This window comes from Schistocerca piceifrons, chromosome X (assembly GCF_021461385.2).
Source record: "Schistocerca piceifrons isolate TAMUIC-IGC-003096 chromosome X, iqSchPice1.1, whole genome shotgun sequence".
In the NCBI taxonomy this organism is placed as follows: domain Eukaryota; kingdom Metazoa; phylum Arthropoda; class Insecta; order Orthoptera; family Acrididae; genus Schistocerca; species Schistocerca piceifrons.
In genome coordinates this window covers 704,693,060-704,720,186 of record NC_060149.1, presented here as the reverse complement: position 1 = coordinate 704,720,186, position 27,127 = coordinate 704,693,060, and positions in this window count along the sequence as shown.

The following is a 27,127-nucleotide window of genomic DNA, read 5'->3' as shown; positions in this document are numbered from 1 at the left end:
TTATAAGTGTGATAAAATGTGTGGATTCAGCACGCACGAACTTGCCTGCACAGCACAGTAAAAACTGTACAGTAACGTATTCAGTTTGCTTATTCCATGTTTCTCCACGTCCAAATAGTTGAGTGTGTGCTTTATGAGACTACACGCATTGACTCGCTACCATGGGCTTGGAACCACGCTGCCAAAAATGTCACGTATGCTCACATTTACTCGGAATAATTTATTTCTTTACGCAATCTGTATCTTACATGGAAGTCGAAGTTGATGTATATTATGAAGTATGATCTAATGAACACAGTGTAACGGCGTATTTGAAACTTATACCAATAGCGAAGGGAGTCATACCGCCGCTTCAGGAAGCAGCTATAGGACTTGTTCATAAAACTTTCATCATGTGATTGCATACAGACGATAAATATTTGGAAAAAAATAATTATTTATGCCAACAGCTGTAGGGTTATATTTATTCTCTACCAGTTTCGGTACTGGCTACCGTCTTCACAGGAGATAATAATGTACGTCAAATGTACAAAAATACATCTCTCTCAAATACGGAAGCATAAAGTATATCACGAACGAAATGTAATAGGCACACAGCCTTAACATCACATAACTAATACAGGCTTAGTTCAAAAATGGTTCAAATGGCTCTGAGCACTATGGGACTTTGAGGTCATCAGTCCCCTAGAACTTAGAACTACTTAAACCTAACTAACCTACGGACATCACACACATCCATGCCCGAAGCAGGATTCGAACCTGCGACCGTAGCGGTCGCGCGGCTCCAGACTGTAGCGCCTAGAACCGCTCGGTCACTCCGGCCGGCCTAGGCTTAGTCAGAACAAGATATGTCAATAATGTTAAATAAGTTTTTGGATGTAACGACACTTTCATTGCGTAAACCTACTACAGTGGAAATTCACTGAAACAATTATTGTGAAAATTAGTCACATTCTATACCTGATGTTGCCATATTTGGCAGAGATGTATTTTTGACAAATTCATGTACATTATTATCTTCTGTGAAGATAGTAGTCAGTGTCGAAATCGGTAGAGAATAAATAAAACTGCACAGCCGTTGGCGCAATAAAAAAAAGAAAAAAAAATTCCTAAGTCCTTGGTCGTCTGAGACAGTCAATCGTAACAGACTATCGATGAATAAACTACTGTTAAAGTGTTTTATTCTAGTGGTTTTCGTTTGCCTAATCCTATTACGATAAGAAGATGGTCGTATCACCCACCATTCACTTTTAGTTACCACTCAATATTTAAAAAAATGCTATTTTTGCCTCGTATATGCAGAAGGGCAAGTAATATCGTTCTCACTTTAAGATCCTGAAGCAAGAATTTCATTCACTCGAACGATGTATCTTTCTTAATGGGATTTGAAAACTCTCGAAACGACTAGAGCGATACAGCACTGATTAATGTTAGCGTTGAAACTCTTCGCAAAAATATCGGAGACGTGTATTGAAGTAAAGGCAAGGCTTGTTTCTACAAAAGCTGTTCATTTAAAGATGAGTGCATACATACATTTGAAATACCGGTAGTTGTCCTGAGCCCCTTCTGATATGCTGGAAGTCAGACTACAATTCCATTTGCAACAGTAGTTTTTCAAAAACTTACAGTAACATAGGCGTATCTTCTTGATACAGATAACGCCCAAGCCTGGCAACAAAACCCTACCTGGGGGCATCTACACAACAATAGCCAGGTCCGGCTAACTCCCCGTTCAATTTTAACGCATTTCTCGGATATGTTTGTTAAAAATTTCAACGTTTCTGAAAAACATACAAAATTTCGTAATTTTCATGTTTTGCAAATCAGGTATGTGGTCGAGGAAATGCTTAGGCGCTGCACAGGGTATGTTGATTTCAGGAAGTGATAAAAATGAGTATTTAAATCTGCTATTAAAATAATATTACATGCTTAAATGCCGATGTTACATCACCTGATACTTAAGATGCAGCAAATCGTTGTAAAAATGACTTGCTTTGGCGAGATCTCAATAAAGTTCATCAATTAAGCTAGACATTTTCGTGGTAACACAGGTACGAAGACGAAAATCGCCAAACGTCGGCGGCTAAATATATTACCTCCAAGTATATGGAGGGTGCCAATTAACCATTATAGTCATATTTACTATTAGAGCATTGATATTATTTGCATACCAAAAACTTTTTATTGTAGTACGCTCAGAATGCAATTAACATTTCCATCTTATGTAGTATGGGAACGTAAAGAATTACTTGCTTACAGTCAGTGACGTTTCCGATGAACAAACGCTTGCGAAGGAAATTGGAAAATAACACAATGACACAGATGTGACTGGTTTCACTTGCAGTTGTAGTCACTTAAAACAGCTTGCAAAATATGTTTCTGGCACATTTACGACTGCTTAGTGCAACAAAGTGCAACATAAAAATTTTCTGAAACCGCCATTATTAATAATGCTCTAGTATGTTTTCCAATATGAAATGCCCCGTGACAAGTAATCAAGCAATTTACAGTATAGTAAATTTTAGCAATTTATAAAGAAATCGATTAAATAAGACATGAGTAACAAAAACTAAAATAATGGATTTACTTCTTCAGTAGTTAATATGAAACTTAATTTAATTGCTCTGTTGTGACGTCGTATGAGGCTATGTAAATCATATTTTGTGTATCGCAACTGACAGTGACATTCCTTAACGGAAATTACGATCCGAAGCAGTATGCACTAACATTTAATCTAGGTTTCATCATTAAGGTCTCTCACATCTTTCTATCAATTGTATTATTTAATGCATATTCGTACTTTTGAGGTTGCAATTAACATGTGCTCTGGAGGGTCGTGTTCCGATTTAGCTTTCGCGTACTTCTGCAGATGGAGCTAACTACCACTTGCACTGATAGCTTCCTTTGAGCAACTGCCACGGGTACAACAAGAAGTCAAATATAGCAAACAGCTGCTTCCGCTAAAGTAGCTAAATGTGTAACTACAGCATCAAACTTTTGTGCAGAGATTCACCGGGTCCAAGCATCAGTTTGTGTTTCGAATATGTGGAACTCGGGCGAAGATGGTTTGCTTATTTTGGTATGCTTTGTATTTGTCATATGAAAAATAAAAATGTGGAGCAGGAGATGTATTATGTGGGGTAAAGAGCTGTTAATGAAACCAAGAACGTTCTCAGTTTAAATTATACTGAAGATCCACAGGATAGGTTTAATAATTTCAGGATAATCAGGGAGACACATGTGAACCCCTATTAATCATATCTTCGATTAAAAAGTAGAACACAACTATGAAAGGAGCTATCATTCCACACGAAAGACTGACAGCAATACGGCGATTTCTTGTGTGCTAAAACTAATATGAAGACTCCAGATAAACATCTGTAATACGTGAATCTTTGCTTACGTACTTCCTATTTTTCTGCCCCGAATTAATTACCATCTTAAACTTTTTTCGCTGCTGTAGCTACTTCTGGGAGAATTTAGCTTTCAATGACGTATTTGTCTATGATAGGTCAATTGATTTGTATTTTTTTTAGAGTACAGCAAATGCAACATCCCTTTTTGCCTTACCGTGATAGACTCTCGATTTATTGCTGTTGAATCAAAGCAATCCCTCAAATACGCGAAAATCTTCTGCAGCAATTTACGATTGATTTACTTCGTATCGCTCAACATAGTGACACTACGAACGTTGCCTCACTAACAACGTTTACTTATGCAAGCCTGCACATTGACGGTACACATGCTCAAGCATGTGGGCTTTGGTATGCTTTCACAAGCGTGTATGACTGAAAATCGATGAAGCGTGAAGCAGACTGGACAGTCTTAGTTTGAGTACAACTACCCTGCGGATGGGCAAGCGTGGTTGCACATAGTCTTTGATCATGCTTGCATGTCAGCTTTGGAAGTACGTATTTGGTTGCCCTTATGTTCGTCAATAAAATAAGATCAGCAACGGCGGCAACGTATTGAACTTTCAACGCCTAAAATTCATTCGGGAAACATAACGTACTGCGAAGAAAGAAGCAAATAAACAACTTCTGTTGACGAAGAAAATTCACCTCGAAACAAGACACAAGTATCGAATAATTAATACGGTAAAATGACAAAATTAATTTAAAAATCGAACACTTTTGTTCAGAAATATCTCTTCTACAAATAAATTAATAGCAAAAGTAAAATTAAGGAACCTAGAATAAGGAAAAAACACTCCATTTGAACGAATATCTCGAGTTATTGCAACTGTGAGATTGTCTAGCATTAGAATTGGTTTTCAAAGTGAGTAAAAATTGCGTAACTGCAATGAAAGAACATGACAACAGTAGGAAGGCAACCACACGAAGTAGAAACCTTAATTATTGCAATTCCAAAATACTTCATAACGATTTATTATGAAATATTTATTTGTTGGCTGTCCGTGGCTATTGCTGTTAAATTAACAGTTCTTCAGTAACAGTATTGTGCAAGGGCATTATATGTACAGTAAACTAAAGCACCGCTGTATTCAAAGATTCTTTATACGGACGCTATTTTCTGGTGCAATAATTATCATTTCGGCTCCATGATCATTATCAAGCTATTTCCAAAACACATCGTTAACGCTGTCGCTGTCTAATATCTTGTATCAATGCGTATCGTAGGTATAATGCAGACAAAATTGTTATTCTGTAGATATGTAATGTCTCAGCAGTGGAATTTGTTGCTGAGCAATATTTGCTAAGACCTATTTAATATTTTCCGTAAGTTTGATAGCTGTGTATTGGAGCTGTCAGGCTTACGAAAATATTGCTCAGCAACAAATTCCACTGCTGAGACATTACATATCTACAGAATAACAAATTCGTCTGCATTACACCTACGATACACATTAATACAAGGTATTAGACAGCGACAGTGTTAACAATGTGTTATGGAAATAACTTGAGAATGGTCATGGGGCCGAAATAAGGTTATGGCACCATAATATGACATTTCTATAAAAATGTCTTTGAATATATCAGCATTTTAACTTGCTATATACATGAAGTCTTTAAAAGACATCTATAACGCTGCAGGCTCATAGGAATTCAAAAAACAATATTGTGTTTTCAGATTCAATTATTTAAGTCCACTGCAGTTCGAGTTATAACTCCATTTTCAAGGACCATACTGATGTGTTACAGAGTTACATCCGTTTCAGTAATTCACTAAGCTTTATAAAGTTAATAACTACGGATTTCCTTTGCTGGTAGGTGAAAACCTAACACAGGTACAGATCTCGAAAACATGATTTCAGTTCTCGATAATATTGTTGCAGCTACCAAACGCGTTGGATTTCAACGAAGAAATAAATTAATGGTAACTCTAGACTGCATAATTTCATTGAAATATTTGCAGTCATAAGCACAATGATTTTGTTTGTTACAAAGTAACATTTGTTGCTGCCAGGCAAGATTTGTCTTTATCTTCTGCACTACGCGTTATCGTAAATTATATTCACGATCATGTGCGGTTGTTGCGTATTTTGTAATTTTTAGGTTGACGTTTTCGATGTGTAAACGGTTCCATTATTCTGGTGCTTTTTATTTAATGTTTTGTAATTACTTATGTATCTCTCACTACATCATTATGAATAGTACAGAAAGCTGCATCAGTAATTACAAAATCACGTAAATTTATGTTATTAGAAAAGCACCAGAACATTGCAGCACCTCATACATAGAAAACATCACGACTAAACAGGACATAATAAGCGATTAATGGGAATTATGTTCCGAAACGCGACATGCAGAAAATAAAGAAACGAAAAGGGTGACTCCCAGCAACAATACTATGTCATAGCAAACAGAACCATTGTTTTTACAGGCGCAGGCTTCCGCTGCCCACTCCTGTTGGGTGAAGTAGCAAACAAAAGTAATCAAGTTTTTTTACGTGGCCATTCTTCGCAGCAAGCATAGAAATATTTGTTTTGTAAATAAAAAACACCTTTTCTTGCTGCACTGTATTTTATTTGTCCCAGTCGTGTTTCGTCTTTTTTACTTTAAGGCATCTTCAATTGATTTCCACTGAAGATGCCTTAAAAAAGGCGAAACGTATCTTGGAGAAATAAAATACAGTGCAGCAAGAAAAGGCGGTTTTTATTTACAAAACAAATACTAAAGTAATCACATTATATTACTTTTAAGTTCGACATCTAGTATGTGACTTAAAAAGCAGCTTAATTATAAGAATCCTATAGTTCGCAGATAAAATGAGAGTCATGTAAAACGAAAACAAAAGCTTGTACTCACCTATATGGACAACAGGCTGGGACATTTGTGCGAAGCGAAAACACCCCCGTCAAAGGTTCAGAACACGACTTGCAGAACACCCGCGGAAGACTGACCGTGCTAGTGCCCACCTCTGCCGGCGTTCAGACGCAGTAAGCAACTATCCAATCACAACAGTTAACGCTTCGCTACTAACAATCCGCGTCGTCCAATGGTCAGGCAGTAAGGTCAAGGAGGAGGGGCAACAGCCCACAGGTAAGCAGGCGGTAGAGGCGGGGTGACTCCCAGCACCAGGTAACAAAAGTGATGAGGGTTCGGGGGAGGGGGAAGTGGGTTGGTGGCTCATGTCCGCACAGCGGGATGTCCAAAAGCTGGCGACAGGTACCCTCGCGAAATCCCAAATTGCCCCTCCCTGCACCACCATCTTCACAAGGCCCGTGATACACAGTGCGCGTCACTGCCGTCCGACAGAGCGAAGCTTCCCGAAGGCTGAGGTGACGACAATAATTTATAACTTTTAATTGGGTAATCACTGATATTATCCTTTTGAATCATAACCTGTTCCAAGCTGGACTTTATTTAAAATTAAAACAAATATGAATGTAATTCAATCGGTCACAATAATTAAGATCCATTAAAATAATATCACTCATTTATTAGCGAGGCATTTCGAGAAACTACTGTTCATCATCATGCATGAAGACATGCGTATCACTTAAATATTAATACTTACGCTACCAATGCTATTAACAAGAGTGTCAAACTATTCTTCGAAGCGAGATCTGCCTGAAACTCGAAGTAGAAAGCTCTGAAATATTTACCGTGGCATGGAACGTGTGTCGAAAACACAGATTAGACGCCACAGGAGGGGAAGTGTTCATTGTAGTCGACAAATATATCGTGACTATCGATGTCGTAACCGAGTCTAACTATGAAGTTATCTGGACGCGACTAACAGGCCTAGGAGAACTCAATTACCGAATTTACAGGCCACCCGATGCCGCCGTGACAGTTTTAGAATTACCCAGATGATGCAATACTAGTTGTAGGCGACGTTAACCTACCGAGCATAGACTGGAACGCCTATGTATTCGTTGCAAGTGGTACGGACAGTCTCGTGAAGTAGGTTTGGAGGCGTTTTCCGAAATCTGCTAGTTCGACAACTCACACACAATGGAAATATTTTAGATCGTGTAGCTAAAACAGGCCCGATTCTATAGACCGTGTCAGAATAGGCACATGGACAGAGCCGTTGCTAGGTGTTTCGCCGTCCTAGGGGAGAACTGAAAAATAAAGCTCCCTCTTTTTTACTACCGTTGGTCTCACCGCTATCCCCCCTCCTCCAACACTACTAGCATCCAACGGCACAACAATTCAAAGTTCCTATTATACTTTTAATAATTAAAGTAAGGTGACCAGATGTCCTCATTTTCTGGGGACAGTCCTCAGTTTTCACGCTTTGTCCTCAGTCCTTTAAAACTGATTGAGGATAACGAATGTCCTCAATTCCTCAAATTTTGCCCCCAATTCTTTAAATCATCCATGTTATTAATAATATATGTTTCAATGTTCAAGGATATGAATGCTTCTAAGAGTTCTTGTCACAACAGTGCACGAAGCCTAGACTATACACTTTAAAGCAGATAATGTCCTTTCCCACGTAACTTGTGTAAATGCTACAGTCTGGAACCGCGCGACCGCTACGGTCGCAGGTTCGAATCCTGCCTCGGGTATGGATATGTGTGATGTCCTTAGGTTAGTTACGTTTAAGTAGTTCTACGTTCTAGGGGACTAATGACCTCAGCAGTTGAGTCCCATAGTGCTCAGAGCCATTTGAACCATTTTCAGAGCCAGGAATTTACAAAATCACATGCAATAACTTCTACATCGACGAGACAGGGCGTAATTTCATCACTCGATTCCGTGAAGACGTAAGAATCAGCGAAAACAACTAATCAAGTTTCTGTCTACATCTAAAAGCCAAAAACCACTCACCACAAAATATCGAAAGCGCTCTAGCAATATTACATAAAACACCAAAAGGATTTGAAATCAATATTTTAGAAAAACTTGAGATATATATTGACACAAAAATAACCGAAGGAAATTCTTAATGAACACGCCGATTTCTAACACAAAAATTATTTAGATCACTTTATTGACATATTCGATAAAGGTTGAGAGCGAAAGAGTGGATACACGTGCCAGAGATGCCTAAAGACATCGTACCTACTCTCTGACCAAAGTCTGTTCTCATGTAAATGTAAAACATCTGTTACTATGTAAATATAAAACATCTATGGTGTGAACTGTCAAAAATTGCAGGGAAACGTCTATAATATTATATTAAAATATTACTCCACACGGTATAAAACAGTACATGAAATCGATATTTTAGAATTTCACGTGAAATATAACGAGAAAAGTCACCAGATACAGTCACACTGCCGCGCGGGATTAGCCGAGCGGTCTCAGGCGCTGCAGTCATGGACTGTGCGGCTGGTCCCGGCGGAGGTTCGAGTCCACCCTCAGACATGGGTCTGTGTGTCTGTCCTTAGGGTAATTTAGGTTAAGTAGTGCGTAAGCTTAGGGACTGATGACCTTAGCACTTAAGTCCCATAAGATTTCACACACATTCAACAGTCACACCAGATGTAATATTTAGGTCAGGACAACGTAGACGTAAGTCTCCCTCTTACTTACAGAATTTAGAAATATAAAAATTAATTACAGCGTAGTTGTTTGTGTAATTCGTGATAATGAAAATTATGACTGCAATTACCTCAATAACTCACGAAATTCTCCACTTATAAAAATGAAGTCTTAATTTCCTGTAGAACTATAGCATATTGTAATTCTCAAACTTTGTATAAGCAGGCACTTGAAATGGAAATCTTGCAAAACAGCTGTCGTAATAATGAATACATGTTCTAAGCAGTGATACTGATACATCGTTTCAAGAAACTAAGTCGATTCAGTGTTTGTAGACTTCCGAGAATCTATTGATCGAGCAGCACTTCGACATTGTTTAAAGACAATACATTCCCGTGGGACATCTAATCAGGTCTGCGACTGGATCGAAAAGTGCCTGACAGGCTACACACAGCCCGTTATCCTAGACCGAGAGTCATCTACAGATACCAAATTAATATCTGATGTGCTTTGGTCGATTAAATAGGACACGTTCCTGCTTATATTATATACTAACGAGTTTCGGAGATTTGAAACATACTCGGACATTTCACAAATAATGAAGTTATCTACGAGGAAATGCTCCCCGGAAAAATTGCAGTGGTATGCAGTTAGAACTAGAACTAACTCAGCAGAGACTGACAAATAGCTCTTGATGGAAAGAAATCAAAAGCCGTAAACTTCACAAAACGCATAAAGCATGATATCAGATCGCTACGGAATTCATGTGTCACAACTAGAATGAGTCGAGTCATAAAATTATTTGAGAATCACAGTGCATATAATAGATACATGAAGCGAAACTTTGATGTAACTTTAGTTGTAGGTAAAGGAAAAGGCGGAATATGATTCGTTGGTAGGATACTAGGAAACTATAGTACGTCTAGGGAAGAGTTTGCATAAAAAACACTGGCACAACCAAACCTGAGTACTGCTTGGTGCAGCTCTCCACGCTAGTCTATCCTTTGCAACACTCTTCATCTCCGAATAACTACTGCAACCTACATCCATTTGAACGTACTTACTACACTCGAGCCTTTGTCTTCCTGTCTAGATTTTACTTCCCACACTTCCTTCGTCACCAGATTGACGATCCTTCGATACCTCAGGTTGTGGCATATCAACAGATCTCTCTTTTTTGGTAAAATTATACAACAAATTTCTTCGTTGTCCAATTTTACTTAGTATTCGATCTACCCATCTAATCTTAATAATTCTACTTTAGCATCACATTTCAAAACCTTCCATACTTTTCTCGTCTCAGATGTTTATTGACCTCGCTTCCCTTCCGTAAAAAGCTACACTAAAAACTGCTACATTCAGAAAACACTCCTCCCTAACACTTAATTTTATAGTCGATGTTGCCAGATCCCTATTTTTCAGAACCGTTTTCTTACTATTACCAGTCGGCATTTTGTATCGTCTCTACTTCTACACGTATCAATTACTTTGCCACCCAAGCAGCAAAATTCCTGTCCACTTCTACTGCCTCTTTTCTTAATCTAAATCTATCAGCATCAACTACATTCTACTAACCTTATTTTGGTTTTGTCGATTTTCATCTGATAACCCCTTTTCAAGAAACTGTCCGCCCCTTTAAATTGCTCTTCCAAATCCTTTGCAGTCTCTGACAGAAATGCTACGTCATCGGCAAACCCCAAAGTTTTATTTTATTCCCCTAGAAATTGAATTCAAATGATATATTCTTGGTTTCATTTACTGTTTGGTCAATGTTTGTGTTGAATAACATCAGGGATAGACTAAAACCCTGTCTCACTTAACTATTGCTTCCCTTTCATGTCCTCCACCCCTTTATATCTGCAATGTCGTTCCTGTACATGTTATAGAAAGCGTTTCGGCTCTTGTATTTTATTCCTCATGCTAGTGGAATTTCAAAGAATGTCGTCCAGTCAACATTGTCAACAGCTTTCTTTAAATGTACAAATGCTATAAACGTAGGTTCTCCTTTCTTCAATCAGTTTTCTAGTATAAGTAGTAGGGCCAGTATTGCGTCACGTGTTCGTACATTTCTCCAGAACCCAAACTGATCTTTCCCATTGTCGACTTCTACCAGTTTTTTCCGTCTTCCTTAAATATTTCATGTCAGTATCTTGCAACAGTGACTTATTAAAGCGATAGTTCGGTAATATTCATACCTGCCTGCACATGCCTTCTAGAACGGAATGATTGTTTTCTTCTTGAAGTTTGGGGATATTTCGCCTGTGTTGAATATCTTGCACATCAGGTGTAACAGTTCTGTTATTGCTGGCTCTGCTATGGACACTCAACAAGGTCAACTACCTACTGATGCCTTTCATGTATTTTAAACGTCACTTTCCGAGTATTCAGTACTACTTTATATCAGAGCATCACGCAATGTTCTTAAGACATTGGCAGGGACGGCAGCAAATGTGTTTATCACCTGTTGTGCCATCGAATCTGAAGATGCCCCAGACAAGGCGAAACGTGTTATTGGCGAAAATAAAATAATAAGGCCTATTTTGCAGCCAAGACTGTTTATTTCTTCAAATTCTTCTAAGGATCTCAGTAATTCTCAGGGAATTATGTCTACTCCAGGGGTCTTATTTCGACCTAGGTGTCGGCCGGGGTGGCCGAGCGGTTCTAGGCGCTACAGTCTGGAACCGCGCGACCGCTACGGTCGCAGGTTCGAATCCTGCCTCGGGCATGGATGTGTGTGATGTCCTTAGGTTAGTTAGGTTTAAGTAGTTCTAAGTTTTAGGGGACTGATGACCTTAGACGTTAAGTCCCATAGTGCTCAGAGCCATTTGAACCATCGACCTAGGTCTTTCAGTGCTCTGACAAATATATATTAGGTCGGAGTAGTATGGGACATCGATAGTATTAAAAAAGCGCGGACCAAACAGCCACATGTATGTTTGACGGGCAAGAGAGTGTAGCAGAAATGTTGTCGCAACTTAACTAGCAGACGCTGGAAAAAGACGCCATATATTTTGTGACAACATGCTTCGAAGGCAGAGACAACGGATAATTTTCATATTCTTTCGTATCTATCCCGTAGAGATCAAGAATATAAAATGAGGCAAAGAACAGGTTGCATAGGAGCGTAAAAGCACATTAACCGACGCCAAATCCGCGAAGAAACGGCAAGAAACACAAATATATGGTACCATAGAAAGTTCCTTGTGCCACACGCTTCATAGTTATTTGAAAAGTATAGGTTTATATGTAGGAATGAAGCTTCATCGCTAGAGGCCAGATAAGAGGAAAGCCATATTCAACGGCACCAAGACAGCAAGTCTTTTAAAACTCTCATCTCCAGATATTAAAATATTGTAAAGCGCATTAATCTGTTCGGTACGCTAGAGTTCTGACGATAGCCTTGCCACTGGCTTGGAATTTCGGGTACTGAAATCGGATCTCGAATATTACGTTCCATAGATTAAGAACACAGGGGTTGATTATGATCACATTTTAATAGAAAATAGTCTCTCGTATTCTTGATCCGTTCCGTAAGTTAAGGCTTTCTGTCTAAGTTGTTGAAACTGATTTTGTGAAATTTTCCGAGAAATATTTTCTCAACATTGTGAAGTGTCGTCACATCTTCAATACTGTCGAACATTAGTCTTGTAGTTAGTTTATGAAATGTACGTTAACGTACAGTAACGTCATGTTAACGTGTTACACTTCCCAGTGTTTTAAGCGTTGCAGTGTGTAAATGTTTTTAAGAGAATCTTTGATGGATTCATTGGTTTTATACCGGACATTATTTATGTCGTATAGAATACACGAACAAACGTAAGACCACAAAGCGAAGATTTCAGTCGATGGCTTGTCCAAGAACTTCCTTCATGTCGCGTTATAGCAGATTTCGGCAATTACGTAAGTGACTTTTCTTAATGTAAAAGAAAGAGCAGCGACTCAGTTGAAAGGCAGCTACTGGTATGACGGAAGCTGGATGTACATATAATTCTATTGGTATCTTGGAAGATGGGCGTGTCACCGTCCTTAGTCACTGCACACGTCACCAACGAATCTACCATCGACAATACAAGAAGCCAATATAATGGCACTCCATCCAGAATGGGTAGTAATAATGAACTGAACAATATTTATTGTTATTACCGATTGCTTGTAATAGAAATGGGTGAAGATCGTAATATTGACACTGTCCTTCAGTGTTTAACCACGAAGCCATTATTATTACGAGTATCCGCATCGGCAGAGGTTTTTATCCATAACGAAGTTATCACTGTCAAATTCGTGGATATATACAGGGTGTTACAAAAAGGTACGGCCAAACTTTCAGGAAACATTCCTCACACACAAAGAAAGAAAATATGTTATGTGGACATGTGTCCGGAAACGCTTACTTTCCATGTTAGAGCTCATTTTATTACTTCTCTTCAAATCACATTAATCATGGAATGGAAACACACAGCAACAGAACGTACCAGCGTGACTTCAAACACTTTGTTACAGGAAATGTTCAAAATGTCCTCCGTTAGCGAGAATACATGCATCCACCCACTGTCGCACAGAATCCCTGATGCGCTGATGCAGCCCTGGAGAATGGCGTATTGTATCACAGCCGTCCACAAAACGAGCACGAAGAGTCTCTACATTTGGTACCGGGGTTGCGTAGACAAGAGCTTTCAAATGCCCCCATAAATGAAAGTCAAGAGGGTTGAGGTCAGGAGAGCGTGGAGGCCATGGAATTGGTCCGCCTCTACCAATCCATCGGTCACCGAATCTGTTGTTGAGAAGCGTAGGAACACTTCGACTGAAATGTGCAGGAGCTCCATCGTGCATGAACCACATGTTGTGTCGTACTTGTAAAGGCACATGTTGTAGCAGCACAGGTAGAGTATCCCGTATGAAATCATGATAACGTGCTCCATTGAGCGTATATATTGAAGAAACTAAAATGAGCTCTAACATGGAAATTAAGCGTTTCCGGACACATGTCCACATAACAGCTTTTCTTTATTTGTGTGTGAGGAATGTTTCCTGAAAGTTTGGCCGTACCTTTCTGTAACACCCTGTATAGGTGGATTCCGCGTCAGCGCGGACCTCTACATACCGCAGCTGCGAAACACGAAATAAAAAAGACTTTTTTCAAAGTAAGGCTTGTTTTATGTAGAAGGCGGATCATCATACACAACATTTCTTTTTGAAAGGGGGAAGCAAGCTGCTCAACGTAGACGCAGCTGTGCTTCAGCTACGCCAGAGCAGGTGACTTTTGAGACAGCCGGTGGGAAATTTTGCGTTGGCCGACTGCGGGGGATTCCTGTCCTGTGTCCCACAGGGCCACGCAGGTACGCCGCGCAACGGCCGCACACGGCACAAAGCCTGTCCTGTGTTCTACCCATTTCCGGTTTACTGTACATTTTCAGCCCAGCTCTGCAGAAGTTAGAAAATTCAGTAAAGGGGCCATCATACAATCAATAATCATGTCACACCTTCAATGCACTGTCCGTCTGGAGGTGCGTATTGACGTATTGTCAATACATACGTCAATACGAGAAATATTGTCGAGCTGTGTCGATGGCCGCCAAAATATTCTCAGTACTGTCAATACGTATTGAGCGTGTAAGGTCGATAACTGACAGTCTGACAATATTCGCCCTTGGGTTGTTGGCAGACTTTCATGAACCAATCCAATCACACGGCTTGTTTTCAGGTCTCTCTTCATTTTACTAGATGTTCTCGGTTCCCTGTTCCGCTTTCTAAAACTAACGGAGAAATGATGGTTGAATTTATGGAGTGTTACAGAAAGAAAACAGTCCCTGTGCAATCAGTCTTCAAAGAAATATGAGGACTAAAATGGAAAAGAAGCGTATGAGGAATTACTGAACGTGCACACAAAACAGTTTCATAGGCCAATCGAAAAACATTTCTGCTTCGTAAAGAAAGTCATGTGTAGTGACTAGGAAGAGGCTTGCGAAATATGAGTCTCAGCAGATAATCAAAAACCGTAAAAAAAGTTTTACGTTAATTACCTGAATACATCCTTACTGGACAGATATAATTGCTTCCCAGGTTTCTACAACAATTTCGCTAGTTGTGTTTGGTGATATTACGGCACGAACTTCAAAATTCGAGTTACCTGCCTGTCACCAAGAATTTCAACGTTAATTCTAATCGCTCATCGATTACGATTGCCTCTCTCATTAACGTATTTTGATTCTCTGTTTTACTTCGTATCACCATCAATAATTTGTCACTCGATTCACGACTCCTCCGAAAACAGTTTATGAAATACACTCCTGGAAATTGAAATAAGAACACAGTGAATTCATTGTCCCAGGAAGGGGAAACTTTATTGACACATTCCTGGGGTCAGATACATCACATGATCACACTGACAGAACCACAGGCACATAGACACAGGCAACAGAGCATGCACAATGTCGGCACTAGTACAGTGTATATCCACCTTTCGCAGCAATGCAGGTTGCTATTCTCCCATGGAGACGATCGTAGAGATGCTGGATGTAGTCCTGTGGAACGGCTTGCCATGCCATTTCCACCTGGCGCCTCAGTTGGACCAGCGTTCGTGCTGGACGTGCAGACCGCGTGAGACGACGCTTCATCCAGTCCCAAACATGCTCAATGGGGGACAGATCCGGAGATCTTGCTGGCCAGGGTAGTTGACTTACACCTTCTAGAGCACGTTGGGTGGCACGGGATACATGCGGACGTGCGTTGTCGTGTTGGAACAGCAAGTTCCCTTGCCGGTCTAGGAATGGTAGAACGATGGGTTCGATGACGGTTTGGATGTACCGTGCACTATTCAGTGTCCCCTCGACGATCACCAGTGGTGTACGGCCAGTGTAGGAGATCGCTCCCCACACCATGATGCCGGGTGTTGGCCCTGTGTGCCTCGGTCGTATGCAGTCCTGATTGTGGCGCTCACCTGCACGGCGCCAAACACGCATACGACCATCATTGGCACCAAGGCAGAAGCGACTCTCATCGCTGAAGACGACACGTCTCCATTCGTCCCTCCATTCACGCCTGTCGCGACACCACTGGAGGCGGGCTGCACGATGTTGGGGCGTGAGCGGAAGACGGCCTAACGGTGTGCGGGACCGTAGCCCAGCTTCATGGAGACGGTTGCGAATGGTCCTCGCCGATACCCCAGGAGCAACAGTGTCCCTAATTTGCTGGGAAGTGGCGGTGCGGTCCCCTACGGCACTGCGTAGGATCCTACGGTCTTGGCGTGCATCCGTGCGTCGCTGCGGTCCGGTCCCAGGTCGACGGGCACGTGCACCTTCCGCCGACCACTGGCGACAACATCGATGTACTGTGGAGACCTCACGCCCCACGTGTTGAGCAATTCGGCGGTACGTCCACCCGGCCTCCCGCATGCCCACTATACGCCCTCGCTCAAAGTCCGTCAACTGCACATACGGTTCACGTCCACGCTGTCGCGGCATGCTACCAGTGTTAAGGACTGCGATGGAGCTCCGTATGCCACGGCAAACTGGCTGACACTGACGGCGGCGGTGCACAAATGCTGCGCAGCTAGCGCCATTCGACGGCCAACACCGCGGTTCCTGGTGTGTCCGCTGTGCCGTGCGTGTGATCATTGCTTGTACAGCCCTCTCGCAGTGTCCGGAGCAAGTATGGTGGGTCTGACACACCGGTGTCAATGTGTTCTTTTTTCCATTTCCAGGAGTGTATTTCGGATCGTTCCATTATTACATTCATTCTAGGAGCTCTTTTCTCTTTTTAGTTGTTTATTGTTGTTTCTTGCCAGCTATAGTTAATATAATAGCGACACACGCTGTCGTTTGAGTGTATGACATCTTAGTCTTGTGAAGTCGTTTCGCCAACTGACGGTATTATTGGATAGTGTGAGGGTCACTACAATGTGTTGAAAGTCTGATAGATTAATATTGATGATAAATACTGAACACGTGCAGGCCGCTTAAAAATCATAAGATCAGTGTACACAGATCCACTCTGGAGGTGTAGGAGGTGTTGCATTACCGAAATCTACATGCGGCAGCTCCACACAGTTTTATGTTGAATTTGTGGCATCAGCAAAAATTCGGTCTTACTGGATATGTTCTTATTTATTACTTCAGTCTCAGGTCACTCAATAGGTATCATTACCAGTTGTGACAAAATAATCATCAGAGAGTAAAGTACTACGAAACTAAATTTCAAATCAAATTGACTTGTACAGATACCTATATGTAGACTGCAGTATATACATGGTAGGCAAAAGAAAACTAGGCCGGAAAATATTTCGGTAAAACTGACGCGGGACTGACCATAAGCAAGAAACATCATACAAGATGCTGGCAATGACCACCGTCGATATCGATGCAATGCTGTGCTCGATCTATCAAACTGTGTGATACGCGTAGCAGCTCTGCCTGAAGGAGAGCAGCAATAGTGTTTTCAGTGTTCGGCTATAGCTCTTCCATTGTGTGAGAATTATTTGAGTCACTACTTTGGCCCAAAGGTACAAATCGCAAATTGAGAGCTCAGGAGATTGAGTTGGTTCAAATGGTTCAAATGGCTCTAAGGGACTTAACGTCTGAGGTCATCTGTGCCATAGAACTTAGAACTACTTAAACCTAACTAAGCTAAGGACATCACACACATCCATGCCCGAGGTAGGATTCGAACCTGCGACCGTAGCGGTCGCGCGGTTCCAGACTGATGCGTCTAGAACCGCTATGCCACATCGGCCGGCCATCGAGGTGGTCAGGAGACTGCACTGCCTCTGCTGATTGTTCTCTCCTCACAGAGAACCGCATGCAGTCTTAACAAGAGTGTCAAGGCAGTGTGTGCTGTTGCTCGGACTAGCTAAAAATATCCATACAGTCGTTCATCGCCTGTAAGGCGATCCACACACGTATTCAACAGTTTCTTGACGTACTGGTTGGTATTAACATTTTGGTTAAAGAATCGAGTTACGATGCGGACACCAGACATCGCGCACCAACCATCAAGCTTGAGATCATGCAATGGCCCTAGAAAGTACTGATGAGTATTTTCTGACGCATAATTGCGCATATTCTGTCAGTTCACGTACTCTGACAGGATGAATCAGGCCTCGTCTGAAGAAATGAAAAACTGAGAATCCAAATGTCCGCGTTCCACTTCACTCAGAAACCACTGATGAAACTCAACAGGGCGGAAGTTCGTGTGGACCCTTTAACTCACAGTAAATTTCTAAGGAGACAGGGCAGGTCCTTCTTGATAATGGTTCAACACGATGATCTCTTAATTCCTACTTGAATAGACAACCGCCGTTGACATTTCCTCCGGATTTGTTCAGAGATTTGCTTCACTCGAGCATTTAGTTCTGTTCGAACTTTTTTCAGATGGTTGCAGTTTTTATTCGCTGCGGCTTTCCTAAAAAACTACCAGTCTTGAAGCCTTGTGCAAACAGTTCCGCGCAAGTTATAGGCAAATTGTGTTTCTCCTAATATCCGATAATGAATACGTCCTGTTTTATCGTGAGCTGCACTTTGTGTTGCATTCAACTGCTCACTAAACACGTCTGCTCCTCCCACTCACTCGAACATGATGATACAGCGAAGTACTCGGGACAGAGCACGTGGTAAATGTACATGCGCAGATATGTGACAGCAGCCGAATGGTGCATCGAAATCACGGATTCCAGCTCAAAAATGGTTCAAATGGCTCTAAACACTATGGGACTTAACATCTGAGGTCATAAGTCCCCTAGACATAGAACTACTTAAACCTAACTAACCTAAGGACATCACACACATCCATGCCCGAGGCAGTATTCGAACCTGCCACCGTAGCACCAGCGCGGATCCGGACTGAAGCGCCTAGCACCGCTCGGTCGGAAAGACCGGCTCGGGCTCCAGCGTTATCTGTGATGAGCAGTTCTCCTGTTCATTAACGAGCGTCATTTGCGCATCAGTCTTATGAATCCTTTCTGGGACAGTTTTATATGTGTGTGGTGTCTTTAGCCCCATATATTGCGTTGGTGCCTAAGTTCGTAGCGTTCTTCCAAAACTTTATTTAGTAAAAAAAAAACAGATACGCATAACAGAGACTTTATTCGTCAATAACGTATTCTCCTTACAACGTGTTTAAAACAGTCTGCCACCCCCTTGGGTAGCTTTTCGATTCCGCGACTGTTAAGATCACGTGGCTTTGGGGCGAAGAAGTCGTCGAGCCATGTTCAGAGCGCATTTTCATCCGGAAAGCAAGTTCCTTGAAGGTTATTCGATAGAGAGTGGAAAGGCAAAAATCTGAAGGTGCAAAATCAGGTAAATAAGGTGGGTGCGGAATTACTTCCCAACCCAACTCTTGTATAGTGTTTTTTGTCAGTCTGTCAGAATCTGGGATGGTGTTATCGTGGATTAACATCACTTCACGCAGGCTTCGTCGTCGTTGTACTTGGATTGAGTCTGCAAGACTTCTCAGTTATTGACAATAAATTTCAGCACTGATGGTTACACCTCGAGGAAGCAATTCGTAGTTCAACACACGGTCGCTGTTCCACCAGATGCACAAATTTGTCATTTGTACATGCGCGCCGCTCCTTGTACAGGTAGTTGTTGCTTTGTTTGGGTTCAGCCATTTCTTCCGTTTTATTATGTTAGAACGAAGACACCATTTCTCATCATCAGTAACGGTACAGGACAGGAATGGTCCCTGCTGTTCACGAGCCAATTGATGACGACCAAGCAGAGATACGTATGTGGCCACCCGCTGATTTTTGTCGTTTTGGCTTAGAGTATGCGGTACCCACACACCCTATTTTTGAACCTTCCGCATTGCATGCAAATGTCACACGATGGTGGAATGATCACAGTTCATCGCATCTGCCAGTTCTCGACCACAGTGACGTGGATCATTGTGGATTAACGTGTTTAAAGGATCTTCATCAAATCTCGAAGGTTTTCCTGAACGTGGAGAGTCTCCAATGTCAAAACGATCCTCCTTAAAACGAGAAAATTGTTTTCTTACCGTGGTCTGTCCTATTGCATTTTCCCCACACTCAGTGCAAATTAATATTGTTGCCTCCGCTGCTGTCAGCCCTTTATCAAACACAAACAGAAGAATATGACGGAGATGTTCGGATTTTTACACTTGGCACTTCACATTATAGCGTCCACAGCTCAACTCATTATCTCCAAATGACAAAATGATAATATATAAACTGAAATAGCAACAGTGAATTACAAATATAAAATGACAACCGATAAACAAACCCATACCAACAGGAATATCAACATGCAAAACAAAAACGCTTCGAACTTATGCACAAATCTAATACAAGGCCACGGCTGTTCCTTTCCACACCCTTGTTCAAAACAGCTAAATCTTCCTCTGTGATGTCATCAGTTTCTGTAGAACGTTACAGAGTGAAGGAGATGCTTTGACACGAATATCAATAATCAGTAATGTCTGGTCATATTAGTTCGCTATACAGTGTAAGTCTTTTCCCCAAAGAAAACGAAATAAAGTTTTATAATGAGAGTAGCGGAAGGTCGGGTAGCATCGGACAGCGGACGGTATCTGACAAGAACTGTTTCTAAACTCCAGCGTTAGTGGTAGCATCTAAAATGCCACTGCAGTGTGAACTATGGAGGAACGAGACCAATCACGCAATTTTAAATTCAAATAAGACTGTGTTTCGGAACAGCAACAAGTTACCTGTTCTTCGTGAGTTTTTCAGGACACGAAATTAACTTTGGAGTGTTCTATTTTATTTGCAATTACACTAATGGCCATTAAAATTGCTACACCAAGAAGAAATGCAGATGATAAACGGGTATTCATTGGACAAATATATTATACTAGAACTGACATGTGATTACATTTTCACGCAATTTGGGTGCATAGATCCTGAGAAATCAGTACCCAGAACAACCACCTCTGGCCGTAATAACGGCCTTGATACGCCTGGGCATTGAGTCAAACAGAGCTTTGATGGCGTGTACAGGTACAGCTGCCCATGCAGCTTCAACACGATACCACAGTTCATCAGGGTAGTGACTGGCGTATTGTGGCGAGCCACTTGCTCGGCCACCATTGACCAGACGTTTTCAATTGGTGAGACATTTGGAGAATGTGCTGGCCAGGGCAGCAGTCGAACATTTTCTGTATCCAAAAAGGCCCGTACAGGACCTGCAACATGCGGTCGTGCATTATCCTGCTGAAATGTAGGGTTTCGCAGGGATCGAATGAAGGGTAGAGTCACGGGTCGTAACACATCTGAAACGTAACGTCCACTGTTCAAAGTGCCGTTAATGCGAACAAGAGGTGACCGAGACGTGTAACCAATGGCACCCCATACCATCACACCGGGTGATACGCCAGTATGGCGATGACGAATACACGCTTCCAATGTGCGTTCACCATGATGTCGCCAAACACGGATGCGACCATCATGATGTTGTAAACAGAACCTGGATTCATCTGAAAAATGACGTTTTGCCATTCGTGCTCCCAGGTTCGTCGCTGAGTACACCATCGCAGGCGCTCCTGTCTGTGATGCAGTGTCAAGGGTAACTGCAGCCATGGTCTCCGACCTGATAGTCCATGCTGCTACAAACGTCGTCGAATTGTTCGTGCAGATGGATGTTGTCTTGCAAACGTCCCCATCTGTTGACTCAGGGATCGCGACGTAGCTGCACGATCCGTTACAGGCATGCGGATAAGATGCCTTTCATGTCGACTGCTAGTGATACGAGGCCGTTGGGATCCAGCACGGTGTTCCGTATTTCCCTCCTGAACCCACCGATTCCATATTCTGCTAACAGTCATTGGATCTCGACCAACGCGAGCAGCAATGTCGCGATACGATAAACCGCAATCGCGATAGGCTACAATCCGACCGTTATCAAAGTCGGAAACGTGAGGGTACGCATTTCTCCTCCTCACACGAGGCATCACAACAACGTTTCACCAGGCAACGTCGGTCAACTGCTGTTTGTGTATGAGAAATCTGTTGGAAACTTTCCTCATGTCAGCACGTTGTAGGTGTCGCCACCGGCGCCAACCTTGTGTGAATGCTCTGAAAAGCTAATCATTTGCATATCACAGCATCGTCTTCCTGTCGATTAAATTTCGCGTCTGTAGCACGTCATCTTCGTGGTACTAGATTTTCATTTTATCTTTGGATACAACTCATATTATTCTCTATACCATTGGTTCCCAACCTTTTTCGACTAGCGAACCACTGACTTTTAAATATACATACAGTAGAGATGCATGAAATTTAATTCCAAGCCAAAGGCTTATTAACCTTAAGTTGACTTAACCCTTAACGATTGAAACCCCTAAGTTACCCTAAATACGGCTTAAGAACTACACTGCGTGTAGGCCTAGTTGTAACAATAAATACTAGTTTTCGTTGTCATTACTCACCTCTTCCTTGGAATTCAGTGAGATAGTTACTTTTGCTTTCTATGGCACAGAGCTTAAATATAGTCTGAAATACAGTCTGAAATACAGTCTGAAATCATTTTCAGCATTAAGTTCTCTTCTGTATTTACTTTTTAAGTAGGAATATGAAGAACGCGCTTTTCGCACAAATGTGTGGATGAAAAGGGTAATAAAGGCGTTATGGTTTTATTCGCTGGCATTGGGAACTCCTTTAAACAAAACCCAATTAATGACAAACATTTATAACATTTCTATAATTGAAAATCATTGGAAATTTCTTGAAGCTGCTCCTTTTCATATATGCTTAATGTGGATTCTAAAATTCTTCACTCTTCGAAGGATTGCGAATCCATTTGTTACTATTGGACAAAGCAGGGAAATATTCTCTGAAGGTTTTTCCAAGTCCCTTCAAATGTCCTTTGGCCATGTTCTTGACATTTTCGCCCAAAGAAAATGATTTTTTAGCAAGAAGTTGTGAAGCGTATAAAATCACTCGGTTTTATTCCTATTGAAACACGTTTCCCAAAATTTAAGCTTCTTAATGAATGATTCGATATGGTCTTTCACAACACAAACGTTTATATTTGAGCCCTAGAGAGATAAATTTAAACTGATAGTTTTTAAAAAAAATATCTGCCAAATGAGGTACAGTCTGAAGCTAGATTTCATCTTATATACACTTCGCTTTGTGAAAGGCATGGCTGGTGAGATAAAACGAGCTTCGTCTTCAAGCTCATACAGCCTGGAAATAGTTCTACCTCGAGGTAGTAACCTAACTTCAGTGTGAGAAAATAAACGACAATAAATGCTTCCCATTCCCTCACAAAACACTGCAAAGATGCAGGAATTTACAGGGCGAGCCTTAATAAAATTAATTTTTTTTCCACTGCATCGCCCAGCACAGAATTCAATTCAACGAGCATGCGTTTAGAGACAAAAGGCTATCTATGGCTTTAACAGTTTGTCCAAGAAGCGTTCGACACTACCGATTTCACCTTGGCCACAAACCCAACACGACACCCTATTATAGATTTCCCACCATCTGAACAGATGCCTACAGAGTGAGTCCAGTATACTGAATTTTCTTGAAAGTATTCATCACTTAACTTAAATTATCTCCACCTGTAGCTCTCTCTCTTAAGGGTCTGCAGAATATTAGCTCCTCTTCTACAGAATGCCCATTAATATAATGGACGAAAAGTAACAAAATGGCTAAATTGGCAACATCAGTTGATTCGCAAACTTGAATCGCAAAACGAGGGCTGGTACGAACTCATTCCATACTTTCACTTTCGACATAATTTGACATACCTTTAATCCCATGGTTGGTCGATCGTCGGACAATGGTAACATATTGACTTTTTTTTGTAAAAGATTGTACAAGCATGCACTGTATTACAGCGTTTACGCAGCTATTGAATGAGATTCTGCAGTTTTAGAAATTCTGTAGCTAACGTAATACGACGCTTCAAGATCGTTCTCATAGTCACTGTTTGCAGCTGATACAAAAGTAATGAAACATTTTCCCACTCGTTAGGTTTGTGTGTAAAAAAAATCAACAGATTTGTTTACATGGGTGGGGTGTTTAGTTTCTAAATGGTGTTTAAGTAGACAACGTTTCAGACTACTGTTAGCAAAAATCCCGCCACAGACAACACACTGTGCTCTTGGACAGTCCTTGCCACCTACATATGAAAACCCAAGTCTAATGTAATTATCATTGTACTTTCTTTTCTTTACACACGGCTGACCTTTTGTCATATTGAAACACAATACTAGACGCTGAATGACCCGTTGACGTATAACCGACTTGCGGTTTTGTTAAACCCTGTTTCCCTTTCAGACTTCCACTTTCCAGCCAGTTACACATTTTAATATGCGCGGAAACGATTCTGATACACAACTGATAACTTTCTACATTTGCCACAAGGAAAGAAGAAGGTTATTGTTGAAAATCAAAGGCCTGACCGCCATGTGACCTTTCCCTAGTGAGGTCGTGGTACTGTTGTTAGTGTTGTTAAAACTCAAAGAACCTCAATTACAATAAATCTTGTCATTAATTGGTTTTTGTTTACAGGAGTAGCACTCACAATCTGCCTGTTGGATTCTGTTTGGGGTCTTCGGCCTACGTTCATTTGATGATTTTTCTGACGTTTTGCCAGCACGAGTGGCTGGCATTGTCAGAGCTTCACCCTACATTTCTGGTGGTAGACGGCCGCAGACTATAAGTACATGGCGGACCAACGTGCGAGGGCTTTTCCGAGGTCATTTCCGGTGCGGTTCTCCTCCTGCTACCTGCAGCGGTCGTTTGCTGCAGCACGGGAATCCAGGATCCGTCCACCTTGAGGCTTTCTCCTTTCTTGTTGAAGCTCTTCTCTTATTTGTGTATTTCTGTAGCTTTTCTGAACAAGCGGGTACGGAGCTCTTCTCTACAGCCAGAATTTCCGTGTCGGCGAATTTTACTATTTGGCCTGCCTCACACAGTGCGTGCTCTGCCACGGCCGATATCTCCACCTGCCCCACCCTGCAATAATGCTTATCTTTGATTATTTTGGTGTTAATTTTTAGGCCAGTAATTCCAACATAGGCTTTCCCGCATGTGCACGGTATCCTGTATATTTCGGACATTGCAAGTGAGTCCCTTTTTACCTTTGCCGGTCTGAGACACTCTCTGAGCTTCTTTATCTGTTTATAAATAAGTCCCATAGCGCTCAGGGCCACTAGAGGATGGAGAGAAAAGAGGTCGCAGAATGACAATAGAACTATCAGGCGATGTTGGCGATTCAGCGCAGATTAACCTACTGCAACGGGCCTTGTGATGAGACGTGAAGCAGTAATTGCGCTGACTGTAAATTCGACTATCCATCACCAACCTGCATTCACTCTCCTCCAAAATAGTCAATGTTATATGTGCCAAAAGCAATAAATTTCCCACAACTGACACCGCCAGAGAGAACAACCGAAAAAATGGTTAAATGAACGATAAATGGGTTTAAAAGTTAGACAGACGTCAAATTATAGTATTAGAAGCTAATCTAAGTCTCGTAGATAAGCATTCCGCTATCTACGTTGCCCACTGATCTCCTCTTTGTCCACTGTCAAAAACTTTTCATGTTTTCATCCACATAAACGTCAATATGCAGTCAATGTGTTTCGTTTATTTCGATTCACGAACCATACAACTTTATACATCATGCAAATATTTTTACACTTTCAGATACATATGACTTGCAACTTACATGTATTGCGGCTGGAGTATACCACAGCATTCAGAATACAATAACACTGCCAGTTCCTCACAGCCGCCCGCGGTGGCTGAGCGGTTCTAGGCGCTGCAGTCTGGAACCGCGCAACCGCTACGGTCGCAGGTTCGAAACCCGCCTCGGGCATGGATGTGTGTCATGTCCTTAGGTTAGTTAGGTTTAAGTAGTTCTAAGTTCTAGGGGACTGGTGACCTCAGAAGTTAAGTCCCATAGTGCTCAGAGCCATTTGAACCATTTGAACCAGTTCCTCACACACACACACACACACACACACACACACACACACACACACACACACACACACACAGTACTGGTGAGAATATGACTATGACCATCTTGTCAACATGTCTCTCTAGAATGCAACATGGTTCCAATATTAAAAGCAAGTGTGTTGCCACTGCCTCTCTCGAATCTTCTCGTTATCCACATTTTAATGAGTTTTTGATATTCTCCTCATTTTTCCATATCCAAATGTACAAGTATATATACGCTCTTATTGCTTACATAACCAGGTGTGATTTTCAATTTTTTTATACCATCCAACCCAGCCAGGGTACCTACGTTGCCTCAAGAAGTCAAACCTAATTGCTAAAACCATTGCTAAAACACACATATGCATGTACATGAATTTCTGTGGGGAGAGAGTGTCGATGTCACTCTGTTGTAAACACACATAGCACAGTTATACTTTATCATGTGTTGGCTTCCAGCAGTGGTCCCCACTCCCTCCCTCTACCGACGCCAGATGTGTCGCCTTTGGGTGTGTCAGGGGCATCGGGGGCGGCGGCAGTAGTTAGCTCCAATTCTAGCATGATGTCTGCAATTGTTCTTTGGTTTCCTTACACCATTTTTGTACAAGCACTGTGAACCACCTGGCCACAGAAATATGCTGTCTTCGTCTTACTTTCGACACTCACAAATAATGGGATAATTATAACCTTCTGAAGAAAGGCGCTATGTGCCTGACACCGGTAAAGGAATAAAATTTCTTTTGTGCGACTGACTGTTGATTATTTCAACAAATAGAAATACAGTTGCTGAAATGGATAAAATACTAAATAAATGTGCTATCGAAATTTAAAAGTGTTGCAAGCGAGAAAATCTTGCCAATATTTATTTAATAGTCTATATGTTAGCTTATTACTCTACTACACTCCAATAACCTGTAAGTGAAATCAAATTAAGAAGTAGTATGAAAAACCAATTTCAAGACAAAAATAGGAGCTACTGGGGACTAATGCAAACCTCAATTTTCGAGGCAGGGAAAATTGATGGGACATTTAAGACACTCCTTTCATTTGCAAATACAAGTGTTCCGGAGTAAAAAAAGAAAAAAAAGAAAAATCTTCTATTTCAAGGTACAAGACGGTGCACAACTGACAAATCATGGCATAACCGTCCACATGGTGAGTAACTAGTTTTAAAAATAAGCAGAATTTTACTTATACTGATATTCTGTACCAAAGCACCACATAAAACTACTCAAGGGAGACTTCAGTGCACAGATCAGCAGAAAAGAGAAATACAAGGCAATAGTAGCAGACGTTC